The sequence below is a fragment of the Leucoraja erinacea genome, chromosome 1 (genome assembly GCF_028641065.1).
Source record: "Leucoraja erinacea ecotype New England chromosome 1, Leri_hhj_1, whole genome shotgun sequence".
In the NCBI taxonomy this organism is placed as follows: domain Eukaryota; kingdom Metazoa; phylum Chordata; class Chondrichthyes; order Rajiformes; family Rajidae; genus Leucoraja; species Leucoraja erinaceus.
Window position 1 is genome coordinate 127,009,000 of NC_073377.1, and position 8,916 is coordinate 127,017,915.

General features: G+C 39.8%; 1 pseudogene; it reads right to left on the reverse strand.

Annotated features, from left to right (window-relative positions):
• Positions 1 to 8,456: 8,456 nt before the first annotated feature.
• LOC129704749 (U2 spliceosomal RNA) lies at positions 8,457 to 8,635 on the reverse strand (annotated as a pseudogene).
• Between the last annotated feature and the right edge of the window lie 281 nt (positions 8,636 to 8,916).

Genomic DNA, 8,916 nt, shown 5'->3' on the forward strand with positions numbered 1-8,916 from the left:
AAAGGAGAAAATGTTTGGAAAGCAAAAAAAAGCAAAAGGAAAAAAATGTCATTCATCCTTTCATTTTTTTCCTACATTTACTTCATCTCATAAATCCAGCTGGAGGAAAGAAGTTGGAAGTATATTTCCTTTATATTTTATACCCTATAAATCAAACTTTACTCTGGAGCATTCTCTTGTGTTCTGTGCAGGAAGAGGCATGAATGCACACTTTAAACAGATTTGACAACTGCAGAGATTTTTTTAATGACAACTATTAAAATAATTGTGCTCCAAATGAAGTGTTTTTGGACCATCCTTCTGAGAAAATTATCATTTTATCATTTTGAGGGAAATAAACAGAATGAATGAATTTGACTTCAGTACAAGAAAGCAAAACATTTCTGGAGATAGATTAAATATAGGAAATGGGACTAATCTGCTCAAATTCAATTGTCCCATAAATACCTAAACAAATTACAGATGTTTTATTGATAGAACAATGCCTCGCGCTTGTTCCAATGAAATATTTATGCATCTTATGAAATATCTTCCTCAAATGTTGCAGAATAGGACTCCCCTCTCTTATTGCAGAAATGTCTGACATTGCAACTCATGTTTTTTTTTTCTAACACTACACAACGAGGCCTGAATATTTCCAGAAACAAACCTTAATATTCCACTGATTAATTTGTGGGAGATATACACGGGTACTTTCCCATGGACATGTTATCTTAATTGCCGAGCCCTGTCTGAAAATTCAACCCAATGCCAAGTTCCACATCAGGAAGAACTGCATTATTTTTAAAGGGGTTATAACAGAAATTTCTGACCTCTTTAAATGCAGCAGATAGACACAAAATGCTGGAGTAACTCAGCGAGACAGGCAGCATCTCTGCAGAGAAGGAATGAGTGATGTTTCGGGTCGAAACCCTTCTTCAGACCTCTAAATGCAGGATTACTGAACTTTATTCCTTGTCACAACTGGTTTAGCTTGAAGTAGTCTGAAGAAGGCTCCAAACCTGAAACAATATTTATCCATGTTCTCCAAAGATGCTGCCTGACCTGCTGAGTTATTTCAGCACTATGTGTCTTTTTGTGTAAACCAGCATCTGCAGTTCCTTGTTTCTACACCTTGGTTTAGCTTACCACTGACACTAGTGATAAACGTGGCTTGGTTCATCAGCAGTTAAGTATTCAGCACACATTAAACATTTATGACCATACTCCAATGTAGACTGTATAATTCCATTGTGCATGTTATGTAAAAAAAGCCTTGTCTAGCTTCACAATCAGAACGGTGATCTACCCAAGGCAAAAACATGACAATGGAAAATGCATGGTATAGAGTCTGTTTTGCAGTACCGTCTGGTCCAGCTTTCACTTTCACTGTAGGTAACAACGGAGATTTCAGAGTGAAAATGCAGCACACTTGAAAATGTATTAGCCTGTTCACTTTAACTCACTCAATGTTTTCCCAGTGTCAGGCATATTCTAAATAATTAATATTTTTGCTTAACGATCCTTTTTGTTTGTATTGATATAAACTGGACTATTGCAACCCATGACCATTGTGAAATAGTGTTGGCAGTATAGGTGGGGTGGCAGGGAGGCACAGCAGTAGAGTTGCAGTGCCGGAGACCCTAGTTGCATCCCGACTACGGTTTGTACGTTCTCTCTGTGATAGCGTGGGTTTTTACGAGAACTTCGGTTTCCAACCATTCTCCAAAGACGTACAGGAGGTTTGTAGGTTAATTGGCTTGGTGAATGTGTAAAATGTTGTCCCCACGCACTAACACTATCCCACACACTAGGAACAATTTACAGCAACCCGAGTTTGTACGATCTCCCCGTGACCGCGTAGGTTTTCTCCGAGATCTTCGGTTTCCTCCCACACTCCAAGGATGTACAGATTTGTAGGTTAATTGGCTTGGTGCATGTGTAAATTGTCACTAATGTGTGAAGGATAGTGTTAATTTGCAGGGATCAGTGGTTGGTACAGTCTTGGTGGGCCAAAGGGCCTGTTTCTGCACTGTATCTCTAAAAATAAACTTGAAGCCATGCATTGGGACCATACATTAGCGAGAGAAGGTAGAGACTGTCTGAAGCTACCCACCTACCCCATCTTTGGAGGAGTCAAGCATCACACATTGGTTTTATTAGCCATCTCAGAACCAACAAAACGTAAGTGAAAGTAAGTCACGTTCAAATAGACAAACACAAATTTACTGTAGTTCCATTCCTGCTGTAGAAAGATACTCATTCCAAACCAGTAGCAACACTGGCGTTGCATACTGGAGCAGTCAACAATTAATCCAAATCCATTACATTTATTACAGATATTGATGATGGAGAAAAACAATGAGAAAAAGATTCTCTGGTCTGATGAAACCAAGTTTGAACTCTTTGACCTGAATGCCAAGCGTCACATCTGGAGGAAACCAGGTACCGTTCATCACCTGGCCAATACCATACCTACAGTGAAGCATGGTGGTGGTAGCATCATGCTGTGAGGATGTTTTTCCACAGCAGGAACTGGGAGACTAGTCAGAATCAAGGAAAAGATGAACAGAGCAAAGTACAGAGAGATCCCTGATGCAAAACTTGCTCCAGAGTGTTCTGGACCTCAGAGTGGGGCAGAAGTTCACCTTCCAACAGGACAATGACCCAAAGCACACAGCCAAGATAATGCAAAGTGGCTTCATGACAAGTCTCTGAATGTCCTTGAGTGGTCCAGCCAGAGCTCGGATTGAACATGATCGAACATCTCTGGAGGGACCTGAAAATAGTCGTGCATTGACGCTCTCCATCCAACCTGACAGAGCTTGAGAGGATCTGCAGAGAAGAGTGGGAGAAATGACCCAAATACAGGTGTGCCAAGCTTGTATCGTCATACCCAAGAAGACTTGATGCTGTAATCGCTGCCAAAGGTGTCTCAACAAAGTACTGAGTAATGGGTCTGAATACTGATGTAAATGTGATATTTCAGTTATTTCTTTTTAATTACTTTGCAAAAAAATTCTAAATACCTGTTTTCACTTTTTTATTATGTGGTATTGTGTGTAGATGGTGATAAAAAAAAAAAAATTTAATCAATTTTAGAATAAGGCTGTAACGAAACAAAATGTGGAAAAGGTGAAGGGGTCTGAATACTTTCTGAATGCACTGTACCTCCCACAATGATAATCACTCGATTAAAGTATTCTCCAGGTAAATCAGCGATATAAAGGAATCCTTGTTATTCTGCCTTGAGCCTTCATTGCAGAGCTTCCTCCTCATCTCTCTCAACTTAAGCACACACACCCCCACACAGCTATTACCAGCACCCAGAGAAGGCACATCAAAGTAATACAATCAACAGACTTTTTTTTTGCTAGCTGCAAAACTTTCAGTATAAATCCACACATTAAAGGCTCTTGGTAACTTATTGAACCAAGGACAAGAATGAAGAAAGGATCATGAGCCTTGTGAATTATTAAATGAAGATCACAGCTGCAAATGAAAAACTCTCCTCTGTTTCATGTTCTAATCGCTTCACACTCCTTTTGAAGCTTTACGCCTTACCTTACTTTAAATTAAAATATTCACTTTTCTCTAAGTTCTAACAGTTAAAATGATTTGATCTTTTTTGCAGCATATGCCTCATAAACTATTGCTTGTCCAGTTCCAATTTTGTTCAACAGACAGCGACCTCATTTCAGAAGATAGACACAAAAAGCTGGAGTAACTCAACGGGACAGGCAGCATCTCTGGAGAGAAGGAATGGGTGACGTTTCTGGTCGAGACCCTTCTTCAGACTGGTCTGGGAAAAGGGAAACGGGAGATATAGATGATGATATAGAGAGATAAAGAACAATGAATGAAAGATTTGCAATAAAGTAACAATGATAAAGGAAACAGGCCATTGTTAGCTGTTCGTTGAATGAATGCGACTTGGATGGGGTAGGGATCAAGTGAGCAGGGTTGCCAGGGTTACTTGAAGTTAGAGAAATCAGTATTTATACCACTGGGTTGTAAACTGCCCAAGCTAAATATGAGATGCATTTAGTCTCACTCTGACCATGGAGGAGGCCTATGGCAGAAAGGTCAGTTTGGTAATGGGAAGGAGAATTAAAGTGTTTAGCAAACGGGATGTCAGGTAGGTTCAGGCGGACTGAGCGAAGGTGTTCAGCGAAACATTCGCCCAGTCTACGTTTGGTTTCGCCGATGTATACGAGTCCAAATCTTGAACAATGGATACAGTAGTAGAATTAGGTGGTTATTAGTTCAACCTACATTCAAGGACATGAGTGTAAGATCCACAATAGACATCCTGACCTTTGCACACCATGACAAGTGTGCCAGGCTAGATATTTTACGGTGTAAAGCACTTTGGTAACATACTGAGGTCACGATGATTGCCAAATAAATGCAAGTAAGTCGCAGTAGATAGGCCTTTATGAAATCAGTTATTGTGCACATTAGGTTTATTGATTCACTAAAGAAACCTAACATTAAACATATCTCTCCCATAAATCTGGGTACATTGAACTGGTAGGATTGGACAAATGAACAGTTAAAATTGTTTCTGAATACTGACATCCCCAAAATAGTTTTCCTGGTTATTTACTCCATTAGTATGTGGAATCGTGTAGTTAACTAACACTTAAGTAACTTTAAAACATTTAGGATAACCTAAAATTGTGAAAGACAGCATAAATCTCAACTGTTTCTTCCATTATTACTTAGATGCTATTGTGTTCTAGCAAATTCTTCCTTGTCTCATGCGATAATCTTGCTGGTAAGTAAACATGGATAGGAAACGTTTAGAATAATATGGACCAAATGCAGGTAGGTGGGACTAGTGGAGATGGGGCATCTTGGTCGGCGTGGGCAAGGTAGGCTGAAGGGCCTTTTATCCATGTTGTATGAATCTATGACTCTGGATGAGGAACAAGGGCTCATATTTTGTACTGACGCACCCATTCTCATAAAGATGCACATTTCAGATAGGAGATATGATCTGGGTATGGATAGTATGGGAAGAACATTTTTGTAGCTTTCCTCTATTGGGCTACCACTTCTGTCAGACAGCGGATTAACCACTAATGGAATCCATTACATCTAACAGCCAACGTAAAGATGCGCTGAACTTCAACCATTTTACACACAAACTGAACAGCTAATTATATATATGATAACCCACTTTATTGCTGTGTTTTTCCCTCAGGAAATTTGATTTTGGTGGGAGAGAATTTCAGTGGGGGTTTCCTGCTGTCATTTCAGTTGAAGTCAAAAGTAACTTTTTTCAGAAATGGTATTTTACAACCTTTAATACCTGTCTCTGGAATTTTCTTCTGCCAATGGGTGATTGAGAAAATCCATCACAAAACATTACTAGATCTGTGATCGTTATCACAGTTGACATTAATGGTACAATTTTTTGTTTTGTAATTTGCACTAGATACACCTTTATGAAATCAGTTATTGTACACACTAAATTTAATACTTCACTATAGAAATCCAATATTAAACCTATGTCTGACACATGGTTGTGTAGCCTTTTCCCTGAGGGAGACTAACACATCTTTACCAACAGATTCAGACAGCAGGATTGATTCAGTTTACATTTGACTTGACAATTCCTTTTTAGATTGCAGTCCAGATATGTGCTCAGAAATTCAGAAAGATAACAGAATTTTGGTTAAAAGTATTATGCCTAAGTCCATTTGATCCTTTAATCCATCGATCAAAACCTATATTCCAATGAATGTTAGACAACAAAATTGTCAATCCTCCAATTGGATTGTTCTCAACATTACATCTAGAATTCCAATGTAAGTAGAAAAATCAATTCTTAGGTCTTTTGTTTAGTATTTATTTAAGTTATCTTTATTTACAATCGTTCCATTGCATTGAATGCAACTTTTAAATTGAATAAGTTTAATTAAAAACTAAAAGGATTCCTTTGTTGAAAGATTCTGGTGTGCACCAATAATGGTGCTTACCTGAGGTTTTTTTTTGGGAAAGGAAGATTTTACATTAAAAGTTTTTTTTTGTGTAAAAACACACAAAACCTTTCAATTACGACTCAAAAAGTATATTACAGGTGTGGGCACAAAGTTTCCTTAAAATATTGAGTTATAGCATCATAGAATTAAGGAATCACACAGCATGGAAACAGGCTCTTCGACCCAACTTGCCTTTCCCACCATGATGTCATATTTACACTAGTTCCACACTAGCCCATTCCACCTGTCTGCATTCGGCCCATCTACCTCTAAATGTTTTGCATCCATGTGTATTTTATGAGGAGTTATGATGAGGGATTACGTGAAGAGCCCGCTCAGCACGCATGCGCGACATACTTCAAAGCAGCGGTGTTGAATCACAGACAGACACAGTTATTGAAATAAACATAGTAAAGAAAAGGAGACCTTAGTTATCAGTTTGACCCATATTATTGAGGGTGGGAGCGGAGGGCACGTAATCCCTCATCGTAACTCCTCATAAAATACAGATCAAACTTCAAACTGGTAAGTTCTCGTTTAATCTTACTATTTTACTTCGGAGTAACGTGAGTGATTACGTGAAGATTTTAAAGCTCTGTGATTTCAAACTGTGTAACAGTTCATACTTCACTCGCTGCCGAAGTCTTTCGAGGGAGGAAGTATGTTATCGTAATCAACCATGAATCTGTTTGTAAAAACAATAATGGTGTTATTAACAACAACAAGACCAAATGCTCCCCCGGGCTTAAATTATATATTTTTTGCAGATTCTTTTTCTGAAAACGATATAGGTTCTGTCAGTGGTTTGTTATAAAAGTTTGGAACGTATACTCCCTAGACCACCCCGCTGTAGCCAGGATGTGGTCCATTGGCATGTCCATCCTCTTAGTCACTGATGTGGATGCTGTCCTGGTGTAGTAAGATTTATACACATGAATATGTACTCCAGCAACTCCCAGTACCTGCTTGAGCCACTTGAGATAGTTTGGCTCATCACCCGACCATAGCGTTTCTTGTGGCTGACCCATAAGGCTTTTTCTCTCCCTCGAGGATTACTTATTGTGTCGATGTAGTTCAATAAGTGGGTCATGACACATAACCGTGGTTCAGGTGGGTATGCCCGGAATTCCATAACTAGACCTGATGTTCCTGGTCTGCTCTGTTTGCCCAGTCCCTAATGGTAATGTAACATGGTGTAGTGGACCATATTGTCCAATCGTAGTGGATGGAGGAAACTGGACTCTTTGTGCTGAGACAAGGCCATCAGCGTGTCCCTTCAGGGTGGGCTGTCCCAGGGTGAGGGACCTGGTTGGTGACCATCCCCTCAGGTACGTCAGGTCCATACTGACATCCCAGATTTGGGTGTACCTGGGTCTGGGGAATTAACCTCTCCTAAATTTGATCACCAGTGGGAGGTACCCTATGGCCTGTGGCCCTGGTGCCCGAGTTAAGTAGGCTGACAGCACACTTCTGGCTGAATCATTCATTGTGGTGAAGACCTGCCAGAACTCCAGTACAGGTTTGTTGTAGTTGAATATATGGTTCCTGTATTTGAATGGTATCTTCCCACTTCTTGATGTTCGCCAAGTATGTTCCCTAGTGGATATGCGATGGGATGCTATCCTTATGTTGATAGGCTATTGACAATCCAGGCCCAGCAGAGGTCTTCCCTATTCTGCAATCCAGGCCCAGTGATGGTCTTTTCAAATTTGCAATCCAGTAGTTTAATTTATCATGGCATGTGCGCAGTACCCGACTGATGAGGCCGTAGTACCTGATGAGGTAGGAAAAAAGGGGAAAAAAACATAGATTAGATTCCCCCCTCATGCTTCCTAATTCAGTGGGAATGAATTCATTGCCCCTGCCTCAAATTGGGTTTCTTGCGACATACATCGGTACGTGGAGAATTCAATTGAATACAGTGAGATCGATATCGGGTGTTCCATATCGCTTTGTAATTCCAGCAATACTTGGGTTTAATATGTCTGTTTACAGTATTTAGCTCACCTAGTAGGTAAGTTTGCTGATGGTCGTATATTTTTGACGACCTGTAGTTTCCAATTGTTAAATAAATGTCACATGATATCGATTTATTCTGCCCAAGTGGTTTGTGTATGTCACTACTGTGATGTTGTTAATTATAAACACACATGCAAAATAGTGCACTGCAGGATAATATGCTTTGCCAATAGAGCGTACTCAAAATTCCCAAACTAGGTTTTACGCCTAGTGTCTATAGTGATGATGAGACTCCACAGAGTCCATATGCCACCATGTTTTGGGTGTGGGTAGTTTGAACATTAGAACCTAGCCTTAATGGAAGGTTCAAGTTAAGTAGCTGGAACAGCTGCTACAAACTCCCAATACTCTTGCCACTGTTGAATGGTAGGTAGATACCATTAATTGTTACAGGTTGTGTCATACTGACTCTCCTATGCCAAGTTAAAGATAAGTGGGTAGTGTGTTGGATACCAGATAGTCAACAGTGGAGGATTTATATTTCAAAGTACTGCAATACTGGTTGATGCGTGGAGTGGACGGAGCAAGCCCCTCCCCGTCTCCCTGTTCCAAATCAATTGATATATGGTCCCTTGATAAGGGACGAGTCAAAATAGAACTAACAACAACAGATACTCCGCTTGATCTTAGTCAAGGCTGAGAGCAATGGTTTCAATCGTAGATCTATCTGGATAGCATGACAAACTCGGCTAAAAGAATAATAGCTGAAGCTGTGATAGCTATACCCATGGATTAGTCGTCGTTAATATCATTGGAACATGCCATGACGATAGTTCCTTAATATAGCCAGGGCTGGTTAGAATATCTGGAACCAGTTTGGCTGTAATAGCCATATTCAATAATTAATACTGCCAAGTTATCTCAAAGCTTTTTGAATGGGTACTGAATAGTATGCATCTTTTAAGTTGATGTCTACCAGTAAGTATGC